Source organism: Lissotriton vulgaris, chromosome 2_1 (assembly GCF_964263255.1).
Source record: "Lissotriton vulgaris chromosome 2_1, aLisVul1.2, whole genome shotgun sequence".
Lineage (NCBI taxonomy): Eukaryota > Metazoa > Chordata > Amphibia > Caudata > Salamandridae > Lissotriton > Lissotriton vulgaris.
Genome location: NC_141687.1, coordinates 1,446,957,433 through 1,446,969,469, shown reverse-complemented (window position 1 = coordinate 1,446,969,469; position 12,037 = coordinate 1,446,957,433). Strand labels below are relative to the sequence as shown.

The 12,037-nt window shown below is 47.2% G+C and overlaps 1 protein-coding gene across 3 annotated transcripts in view; it reads right to left on the bottom strand.

Annotated features, from left to right (window-relative positions):
* ZRANB3 (zinc finger RANBP2-type containing 3) overlaps positions 1 to 12,037 on the bottom strand; it is an 881,708-nt gene that overhangs the window by 741,889 nt on the left and 127,782 nt on the right. For 2 of the 3 annotated variants that reach the window (XM_086957301.1, XM_086957303.1), the window contains exon 2: positions 1,035 to 1,131. The exons of the other annotated variant lie outside the window; for it this stretch is intronic. The gene's annotated coding sequence lies outside the window, so the exon portion shown is untranslated. The remainder of the gene's footprint in view (positions 1 to 1,034; positions 1,132 to 12,037) is intronic. 3 annotated transcript variants of the gene reach the window in all.

Below are 12,037 nucleotides of genomic sequence, written 5' to 3'. Positions count from 1 at the left end.
AAATTGACCCCAATGGTTGGTGACGTCATCGGAGTATTGCCATCTAAGAATGAAGATTGGGGTTGGTCCCATCATAACGAAGCCAAAGGGGTGGCTTTCCGGAGTCCTAGGGCATTCCATATCTCTGTAAGGAGTGACCAGCCCCCGAAACATCTTGTTATTTGTGATGGGTGGAAAAATTCCATCCTTGATTTCAAAGCATATTTGAGAAATAGATTCTTAATTATTTTGCTGACATCCCTCCTTTGAATTTTATCACTGTTTGTTCCGGTATCACAAAAAGAACTTCCTGGTTACCTTGGTGGTAGCAGAATATGGTGAGACTTTCTTTGGTGATACTCATCTACCATGACAAAATAGATATGTAAAAAATGTTGTTAAGAAGGTCACATAACTAGTTAACAGGGAGGAGTTTGAAAACTATCCGAAAACTGTCATAGGTCTTATCACAACCATTGGTTTCACACGTTCCATGGGTATTTAGAAATCCATCACAACTTTTCAGAATTCCAAAAAGGTCATTGGCACTCGGATTCCAGTTATGCTCCTCCAAACTTCTGCACCCTCTCGTACATAAACTATCACCCAATCTCCTGCCAGTACTCAGACGCCTATTTTTCCACCTTGGAATCTTGCAAGCTTCATGGGCAAACAGATCCTTTTGCCTCATTAACACCCTTTAATTAAACTTAACTTAAAGGGTGAACTTTACAAGTATGTTCCAATAGTGCCCCTCTCTCCCACACCCTATAATCCAATGGTGCATTTCCCCTTTTGGATAAACACCATAAAGCCCTCCATTACTGTTTAATAAGGACTAAAACCTTTGTGGTGTTGCCTATGTTGATTTGCATTCAGATGGAGCGAGCTCTCATAAGATTTCACCTAGAGAAACATCCCTTTTGAAATCTCACTAGATTTCATTCCCCAAAATCCCCTCTTGCACGCTGTAGTATTTAAAGCATACCTAACATGTAAGAGGTTGCTTGGCTTCATAACTAGAAGAGAACATCAACCAGAGGCAACTACTCAACTGATTTCAGGTTCCAGTTTGAAGTAACCTCTTTCTCGACGCCCAGAAGAATCCGTTCCACAGTGGTGACACAGGACTCTGTTCACGAATCTTGGCTCCTAGAAAACATGAAAAACAGAAACTTTTTGGAAAGTGGAGATATCAATATCTTGAAGTTTTTCAAAGGTCATTACATTTTCAGACCAAGTGCATTTGCATCAGATAGGTCTATGTGGCGGGCTCCCTGGAATCAAGGATACTATGATTTATGTCAAAGGTTAATCAGCAGGTTTTAAAACTACAGAAATTTCCAAATGAAAGACAGAGGTTGCACAAGACCCACAACATTTCTGAACCATTTTTTCTTGAAAAGTGACAAGGGATTACTTATGCTAGAACTTTGTTACGGACATTCTGATATGAACAACCGTTTTCTATTGTAAATCCCACAAAGGGAAGTTATATTCACGACTGGGTAAGAAGACAAGGAGGAGGGTCACTTAATTGTTTGAGTGCAATAGCCCAAAATGGATTTCTGAAGGTGAATCATGGCAACTCGATCATGGAACAGACTAGAAAGAACTAGGTCCAAAGGCAAGAAGTTACTTCCAGGTTCTCATCCCAATCTCTTTTACCTTGCAGGATTGTCATTGCCATGCAGTGATGTTTTCGCACTGAGCATAATTTCCTTGGGAGTTGGTGGATCAGCATCACTTCTGCAGAAAGCCTGGTTTTCAGGTATGTGAGGCCTTGACCGGTCTGACCACCAGCGATGCAGAAGTGGTGGTGTTTCCATGGCTTGCCAGACAGCTTGTGGGAAACCAAATTCTTAGGGTTCTGAGGCTACAGGGTTGTAAAGCTGAACTTAAAGATGCCGGGGGGAGTGGTCTGACAGGAGTAGAGCCTGCAGCTTCATCTGATAAAAACACAGGAAACCTTATTCAGCCTATACTTGGAAATGATTGGCAGATAGGTAGTAGCTTAATCCTAATGGCGGTGGTGTATGACCATGAGAAGGTTGAAGGATGGCAGCATGGTCACGGGCAGAGGGGAATGTTTTGTAAAAGAACAGCATGAAATTAAATGACTATCACACCTCAGAAGGTCTTTCCCCATAAGGGAACACCAGAAACCCCAAAGTGAACCCGAAGAGGATGTTCACTTGCCAACAATGTGGGAATATCTGTCTTTCCTGTGGACAGATAATTAGTTTTCAACCAATAATTAGTCTTATAAACCCAGCATTGACTTTTGACTGTTCGTTAACCCTTGAGGAGCCAGCAAGTTAATAAAAAAAAATCTTTAAACATTTTATGGAGACAAATTCGCACAACAGAAAAAATTACCACATCTTGCCTAATAAATCCCAGTAATATTGCAAAACTTTATCATTTAAAAGGCATAGAAGAGAACAAAAATGCTCCATACATCCATCACAAGACGAACCAGTGGCCCACAAGTCGGGCCCACAAGTCCGGGAGGTAGTAAAACGGGAAGGGATGCCAGGCATGGACAAAGCCAACAGACAAAGAAAAAAAATAACTCCACTCATCCAGTTAGCATTACCACCACTCTCCCACAGCTCACAGGAACCATGGCAGTTCCTAGCGAGCTAACAGACGATGAAATCAGAGAACATCAAGAATGTACCTGGCACCCTCATTTTCTAAAAGGTCCAGCAAACAGCTTGAGCGGCATTTCTGTTAGAAAAGAAGGTTGTCTTTCCGTCATGCACACCGCTCAACTATGACAGATACAGGATCAATGCCTCATGACATTTAAAAAAAAAGTCAAGGCCAAACAGCCTTGCCTATGTACCCTTACTGAGATCTGACAAAAGCAGTATCCTAGCTTCCCTAAGAGATATCATATTTTTCTTTACTTTCGCATTGAATGTTAAGGTGTTCTCAACAGTTGTGCAATTCCACAAGAAGAGTTACAGCTCCTTACTTAGTTACAAGCGGGTCTCTCATGCCTAGTCTCACCACTTTTGACCATTTATACTATTTTGGGTACAGCATTCTCCAACACATCTGATTCTAGAAATCTCAAGACCATCCTCTTCAGATCATCTTCCGCCTGGAACTCTAGGTACTCCAAGACCACACCTTTAACATTTTTCTCCTATTGTTCAATGGAGGTAACTGCACTTATCTGAAACTCTTCAAGAGGATCACAATCCTCAACTAAGTCAGACAAAAGTGAGACAAGTTCCTCCTCTTGGTAAGTCACATCCTGTAACTTTTCCTTATTATGTGTGAAAAGCAGATGCAATGTTTGCAATTCATTCACTGCAAACACTTATTTTTCAGTGTTGCACGTGGTAAACAGCAAACTTTGGACTCTACCGTAAGAATGAACTCATCATGAAAGAGTTTGGTGCCTGTGGTATGTGCATCCCTATTATTTCTGCCTTTCATAGTATGGGGCTTAGGGTTAAAGAAGTAGTCTTCTTTATGCCTTGGCTTACCTTTCACATCTTTACTCATTATCACTCTTGTGCTTAGTAGGGGCAACCAGGAAGGAAAACAGACAGAACATGTGTAGTCAAACATGCTGTTTAGATCCTATGCTGCCAAAGGGGCAGGTGATACACAAAAAGCTCCTCATTGCACTCATAGCCCTGCAGCCACTTCATGTTGTTCCTGCAAACAGCAGAGGGCCAAAGGGAAACACAACCCCCTGTGCCTTGAGCTGCTATGATCCAGTCTCTCTCATCTGAGACCCTGGGACCTGTCAATCAGAGAAGGCCTCCTGGTACCACAACCTCAACATTACGTCGCTATATAAGATTTTCCATTAACAAACAAGGAGCTTGAATAAGTAGTTATGTAAGACATGTATTTTGAAACTGAACTTCTGATTTCTTATGATGAAATCAGTGTGAATCCTACAAGGCAAAGATTGGAAGTATTGTAGGGACACCTTAACATTTAATCCTCTCCGAATTTATAAAAGAACGTTATCCAAATGAGCTATTAATATAATACACTGCTCATAAAAATAGGTGTTTGCATCTGGCTCAGGTTTCCTTCGCCACTGATGGTCAGATTGGAACTTTCAAAAAGGATACTGCTCATTAGGGTGACATACAAAGGTCAGATGATGCCAGTTTTATAAGAGTTTTGATATTATTCATGGATGTGGAATGTGGTTTTCTACTTTTTTTGCACTATAAATCTTTTTAATGAATGTTTTCACAGGTCAAAATAGGGTACAATATAAGACACTGGTAGCTTCACAATGTATTCCGTATGTCACCATGATTACAGTAGCAACAGGCAATATGACAATGTAAACAAAGAGCAACAAGCGCCGACCAGACACAACAGGTTTAACGAGGAAGCGCATTCGGCACGGTGACTATTCATGTGTCCTCCAGAAAATGGAGCCAACGTTCCAGGCAAACAGTGAAACAGTAAAGCTCGGAGAAGTACATCACGGGACCCCCTGAGTGCAAAGGTATCCGGAGGCTGTGCGAAGGGAGGGAATCCAGAGGTCGGTGGATAGATGGAAGGACAGGTAGGGTGCAAGGAGTTCAGAGAGTCACCGCTATTGGACCGACTTCACTTTGTCAGATAATCATCAAAGTATAGAGTTGGAGTGCCTGGAGCCTGGAGCCTGGGAGGTGTATAGCAGGAGTGTTCCAGGCGAGTGAAACTGTCAAACAGTGGTAGCTAAATGCGGGCAAATTTAGTGTCTTGTGTGACTGGAGCTTTATGGCCATAACATGCCACAAGCGCATGAACCATTGGGCAATGGCGGGGGCGGAGGGCTTCTTCTAGTGAAATGCTATTAGCTGCTTGGCAGCGCCTAACATATGGCTTATGTTGCACCAATCAGTATGAGTCATTGCCTCCAACTCTATGGGGCTCATACCTAGGACAGCTGTGTTATAGGAAGCGGGAGAGGAAAGCCTATCGTGCCTTTAATATGGCAGAGGACTTCCTTCCAATAAGTTGTTATAAGGGAGCATGACTACCATATGTGAAAGAAGTCCCTGGGTGACGCGCCGCCAGCAGAGGTCAGAGGTGGCAGGGTAAATTGCACAAAGGCGGGTTGGTGTGTAATACCACCATTTCATCAGTTTGTATGCTGTCTCACATTGCAGTATGCTGCTATAGGTTTTAAGGATGTCTCTCCAGAATGTTTCCCATTACTTCTGGGAGACGCCCTCAGCAGTGTCATCATGCCATTGTGATCGGTATGGGTGGGTCCTACCTGAGTGTTGAAGCAAGTGATAAGTGGGAGATATCAATCCCCTAGTAACATCATAAGCTCCGAACAGTTCCTTTAAAGGGGGTGTATTGCCAGGTCGCCCCATGGACGTTGGGAGGGTGAAGCGACCAGTGACATAATTAACAATACTGTAACCGGGCAATTTAGGGGACCTGGAACTCTGCTTTGCATTGGTCAAATGTCCTGACTGTCTCGCCCTCTAACAAGTCAGGCAAGGTATGGCATTCTCCCATCCCCCAGCTGGGAAATGAGTGTGCCTTGAGGGCAGGCGTATAGTTCGAGTTTCGGGCAAGTGGGTATTTGGAGAGGAGTATGTGGGAAGTCCTCTTTTGGGCACTACCTTGTCGTATATCTCCAGGACAGTCTTGGTGGGGATGGCAATGTAGGCGATTTGCGGTCTAGCGTGATTTGGGAGCCAGTTGATGGAGCGAGTTTCAGAATTCATTTTATTCTGACTTGCGAAGTTTATTCTCTGTAACATGAACTAATTTATTAATGAATTGTTGCATGATTTGTTTCATTAATTCAACCTAGAGTAAGATTACATTCACAAACACGTGGGACTAACATTATGTGCTCTTGTTGCATTTGCGAGTTTGTCTTGTAACACATGATTAATTTTGTCTTGTTTGTCCTATTGACTTTGTCACTATTAATGTGGTTGATCATTTTATAGCATGTGCTTTCATTATGTGTGCTTATATGTTTGTCTTATGTTGTGACTGTTTATCTATGTTTTGTTTGTCAATCTTTTTACTCTTTCATATATATAAAGAATCCAGCTGGACATTAAGAAGAATGGTAGATATTAAATGTGCTGCTTTATTTGTTTGCTTCTGCTAGGTTACATATACTAATGGGTTAATTATTAGCCATGAAGGGTGGGTAACAGAAGGGTTTATTTTACTTGAATTAATCACCTTTTTGTGTTTGTTTAAATACTAGCTCGAGTGAAAGGTTTGAGGCCTGACAAAAAGGAGCTGAGCTCGACAGTGACTGTGTTGTCATTGAAAAACTTCCACGAAAACGTGCGGCAGCTCAAACAATGGACGATCAATACATTAAGCTCCGAAAGCAAAGGCGTCAAGGCCAAGGAAGCGTGTAGAGGCAGCTTGGCTAAAATCCTGGAGGAAATAAAATTTGAACTTTTAGTTAAATGTTGCGACTCTGGGAAGCCAATGTTGCTTCGTGTCAATGGACAATGACATAATGATGTCACAGAGACTGATGCGTTGGCCTCTCGGTGGTCTGATGGATGACAACCAATTAGGTTGCTGCTTTTTCCAAAAAATATCGTTTTTAGTTAGATTAGTGAGTAAGAAAGGTATAAAAATCTGGCCTCTTGAGGGGAGCGGGGCTGACTGTTTCCTGAAGGCGAAGTGCTGTCCGTTTTCCTTTGGACACGTAAGATTGCCTTACTTAATAAATGATAAATGATTTTTCCTTTTCAGGTCAGAAAGCTAACATAGGGTTTAGGATTGAGGTTTTCTTTAATTCGTTTATTCTATGCAATGTTGAAGTGCCAGACCTTTTGAGCCAATAATCTTATGATTAAAACTGATTTAATAAAAATGCTTGAAATTAATAAATGAGCTAATAAAGATTTGAAGCTTTAAAATTTAAAAACATAAAAGACTTAAAACGTCAAGCTGGTCTTGATTTTTAGTTGTTACCATTAGTTAAATTCATTGGCCTCAGTGGTCTAATTAAATGTTTCTTTGATAATTCATGAATATAAATGTTATACTGCAGTTATAAATATGTACATATGAGTTTGATAGTGTGATTAATTAGGCCACATGATTCAGCTTCATGATTTTCTGTCCTGGTTGCATGGGCCTAGTTATTGATTAGTTTGGTGAGTATTAGGTAGTGAATGGTGACGCATGTGAGACAGAATTTCTATAGTGACGCTGGATCACAGGCAAGATCCCACAGGGTGCTGCAGGCCATGGCCCGATCCATGTGTAACTAACGTTTATCACTTTCGCAGGCTACCTATTCAGAAATGTAGCAGAGATGCACCGCCCAATGATATTTGAGAAGGTTAGGGCAAGCCAGGCCTCCATGGTTCCTGGGAAGCATCTGTATAGCATTGGAAAAACTGGGGCATTTCCCTCCCCAAATGAAAGTGTGAATGCCTCACTGAAGGTACAGTATGTCGGTCCTGCGGAAAGGGAGTGGGCAAGGATTATAATAGGTACAGGAACTTTGGAAGGATGGTAATTTTGACTACATTGAATAGACCCAGCCATGAAGCATGCAGTGGTCTCTGTTGGCTGTAGTCCTCAAGAATGGACTTGCGGAACCCAGGCCAGTTAGCTTGCACCCAGGAAGCCAGAGTTGGGGTAAGATTAAGGCCAAGGTAGCGGATGGTTCGAGGGGTCCATTGGAACGGCACTGGAGACTGAAGAGTGGAGAGATCTGGTTTGAGTATCATGAGATTCAGGGTTTATGATTTGGACATGCTGACCTTAAAGCCAGAGACACTCTCAAAGGCTGTGAGGGCAAGTATCAAACGGTGAGGGAAGTGGCAGGTTGGGTGAGTGTGAGGGTGTCCCCAAACAGGATGCCCGCAATGGACCCTATCTGTCATATGTTAATAGCCGTGTTTCCACTCCCAAAGAAAACAGCAGATGTGAGAGCAGACACCTCTGCCGAGTGCCTCTTGCCAGGTGTATTGGTTTCATTTGCTGACCACTGACCCGGTCGCAGAAGTAGGGGAGATATAGGAGGCCATGATACAAGTGATCATGCCCAAAGGCCAGTCTTCTCGGGAACCGCCCACTGGTGTGCGAGAGAAGGCAGGAGGAGATGCTGTGGTGCTGGGACTTCATCAAATGCGAGATGCAAAGAATATTGTCCGCTCCTTGTTTGTTATGGACAAAGCCCACCTGATCTGGGTCTATGAGACCAGGTAGGAGCTGCTCTACCCGATTCACAAGGATTTGGGTGAAAATCTTAGTGTCCGTGTTCAAGAGAGCAATCAGGCAGTAGGAGGTGCACAGGGCGCTCAGGTGCCGCCATTGTGTGAGTGAGATCCGTATCAGACATGAGCGAGATGAATAATTTCAATAGGTGGTCTTGAAGGAAGAGGAGGAATGCTCTGTAGAAGGAGAGCGGGCCTCTTGCCAATTGGGAGCTCACACTGGGCCGGCTGCAGCTAAGCAAGGGTGATGGGGCCTTAAAAGAGTTCAGTGTACTGTGGCCCTCAAGTTTCCCATTTACAGGTGTTGAGGTAGGAGTCCCTTCGATCTCGGGGAGCGTCCTGTACTAGCTGTGGAACGCCTGCTGTGTTGCTTGTTCGGTGGTAGCCCATGCCATGTTGAGTCCCAGATTCTGATCTTTGCTATGTAGACTCGAGCCTGCTGGGGGTCGCAACTTTCGGGCGAGAAGAGCATCAACCTTGTCATAGAACAGTTGCTTTAGGGCAGGGAGAGATCACTCAGCCTTCTTTGTCCTATGGGTCCGCAGTTGAACCCGCAGCATGACGCCGGGAGGGAGCCGACTGATCAAGGCGCTCAAGGTCCTTGATCTCAGCAGTCAATCCCCGTCTTTACTAGTTAGGCCTCCCTCGCGTGTGTGAAGGGGATGAACGTCATGACACCCTTGCCGCGCCCCTCCCTCCCTTACCCCCTCAATGGTGGCTTTAAATCCACCCCAGAAAGTGGCAGTTGAGCGGCCCTGGCACCATTTACGGGTGCCCAGGAGGAGTAGTGGCGGAGCGGCGGCCTACCAGCCTAAGCTTCGGTCCGCGATTCGGCGGACCCAGCGAGGTATGCACTGGTCCACCCAGCTGTGAGCAGCAGACACAAGACCCCCTTTTTATGGTGGCAGGCCGCGGAGTGCAGCATCGGCCTGTGGCTCGACGAGCAGTACTGTGGGCCCCCCCGGGGTCCCTGCCCTCCCCCTAACTATAGCGTCTGGGACCTGCTCTCGGCCCATTTTTGGCAGTGGTGTGGGGGCCCCAGCGCTTGACGACAGAGGAGGCCCCCGGCAACGACGGCGAGGAGAGCGGCCCCCCAGGCCCTAGCAGCAGTACGCGATTGGCTAGGCTCGGGCCCCAGAGGCGCGTGATCTCGGCCCATGGATCGGCAGGCTTGAAGGGCGCTGGGACACAGAGGTGCTTGTGGAGCCCGCTCATCTGCTTCTAGGGTAACCCAGTGGGCCCTGAGGCGGGAACGGAGTGAGGGCTCGGCGCCGCCCCGCACCTCGGAGAGCAACAGGCCGGTTCAGCTTTGAGGTGAGGAGAGCGGGGGCGACTTTAAGAGGGCGGCGGCGGCTAGGTCCTTGCCTCGGCGGACGGTGCAGGAACGGCCTAGTGGCGGGAGCGGCTGCCTTTGGGGCCTGGGACTGAGCCTGTGACTTTGAAGCTTGACCCCTCCGCCTGGAGGGGTGACTCCCTGCCTGCCCCCTTTACCTACCGTCTTGCTCTTTTGGGTGGGGACCATGAACGGAGGCTGGGGCAGCTCCCTGGTGACGCTGGAGGGGGTGGCGCGGCCCCCTTATCAATGGTGGTCCCCGGCCCCACACACGTAAAGCTCCGTTGTCCTTCAACCTCTCGCCCCCGGAGGGCATAGCTTACTGGGCCACACACCGAGCGACGATTGTAACAGCGCAAGATAGCACAATTTCAACAAGCCTGGTACCCGCATCGTCCTGACTGTAATATCGTTGTCTGCTGCTAGGGGCAAGATGGCGACGAACAGAACCAGGAAAGATAAGCCCCCGAAAGATTCGCCTGCGTCGGCAGGGAGGCAAGCCGCCCCGAAACCTGCAGAGAAGTCGCTGCGGCCCGAGGACGGCGATGCACTGGCTACCAAGGCCTTCATGGTGGAGTTGTTTACGGCCATAAAGGTGGACATTTCCAAGCTGCGCTCCCAGCTGGCCTCTGACCTGCGGGAGGTACAACGCGCTGTAGATGCGATAGGGGAGAGAGTGGCTACGTTGGAGGAGCAGGACTTAAAAACGGCATCGCCTCCAACAGGATGTGCTTAGGCTGACTGAGAAGAATCTAGACCTCCAGGCACACGCTGAAGATCTGGAGAACAGATCACGTAGAAACAACATTCGGATCAGGGCGGTGCCTTGGAAAGGTGAGGGGTCTGACCTCAGGGAATATGTGGGAGCCCTCTTCAAACAAGTGCTGGATGAGGAAGACCTGCCAGACATCCAAATGGACAGAGTACATCGGGTGGGCCTACCAAGGGGACCGAAGGCTCCCCCTCCTGACATCTTAGTGTGCGTCTACGATTTCCAACTTAAGGAGCGGATTCTGCGGAAGGCTCGAGATCTTAACCCTCTCCAATTCCGGGAGCACCGGCCAATGCTCTTCCAAGACCTGGCGGCATCCACGTTGTCCAAGCGAAGGGAGTTCAAGCCAGTCACTACTTATCTGAAGAAGCAAGGCATCCTCTACTCATGGGGGCACCTGTTTAGGCTCCTCTTCAAGCTTAACGGAAAGCTGATTCAGATTCGCTCCCTGACAGAGGCCCTCTACCTCTTTGGTCTGGAGCAGTCCACTCCCTCATTGGACGACACGTGGTCTCCCGCCAGGCGACGCAGACGATCGGCGGAATGGCAACGAGTGGGCAAACCAGCACCTGCAGCAACTTGTCCACGAGCCGCCTCGAGAGGGGAGCAGCAGTTGCCTCGGTGGCTTTGGTGACAGAGGCATCTGGGGGCTCAGGAGTTGAGAAGTCTCTGTCTGGCACTATTGGGGCTGGCTGATGGCGCCGGAGGGAACTGTCTGCTCTATTCCCTGTGGCTCTTTTACAGTCCTCGACAAGAGTTGCGTCCTGCATCAGGAACTGGATACTTGGATGGTTGGTGCCTCGTTCCCCAGCTCTTGGGGCCTCTTTGACGAACTGTTGTTTACTTCTCTTTGTTTTTCTTATTGTTGAAGTTGGTATGGATGGGGGGTATATGAGTGGAAGGGGGGATGGGGGCTGGAATTTGGGGGGATGGGGAGTCTCTGCATCAACTGGGTGTGAAAGGGAAAGGGGGCTGGAGAGGGGGTGGGAAAGGGAGGCCCTTTGGGATCCATAGTGCTGCCAGGTGCACAGCGAGTTTGCTCTACCTACCCGTATGCCGCATAGGGAACTGAAAATAGTGAGCCTGAATGTCCGTGGCCTCAGTAGCCCGATTAAGCGTGCCGCCATTTTATCGCTTCTAGAGAGCTCGGAGGGGTCTATTTGTCTGTTGCAAGAGACCCATCTCCTTTCCAAAGATACGCGGCGCATGGCAGATAAGCGCTTCCCGCTGCAGCTTTGGTCTTCAGGGCCTACCAAGAAGAATGGGGTGGCGATTCTCTTTAGCGCGCGTGCGCAGTGCAAAGTTATATCTCAGGTAGTAGATATTAGAGGGAGACTCCTGGCTGTGTGAGTGCAATGGGGAGACACATAGTTTACTATAGGAACAATTTATGCACCTAATGATAGCCAGGAACCCTTTTTACAGTCGGCGCTGGCGCAGGTTTTAGCTACTCCGGATGCCCAGATTCTGGTGGGAGGTGATTTAAATATTGTGATGGAGGCAGAGCTTGACAGGACAGGACAACGTGTATACCAAACAGGGGCCTTCACCCCGGGAGGGAAACAATGGCCAATCGGCTACCTTGTATGGGGCAGAATTGTGGGGTCATGTAGGCAGAGATGCTTTCTCTGTACAAGATAACAGTTTTTTTAGACAACTTTTAGCCGTTCCAGGTTGTACTCCCTTAATTCCCTTATTCTGGGATTTGAATATACGTCGTTCTGATGACCATGCCTCTCTACGTCCATTGTT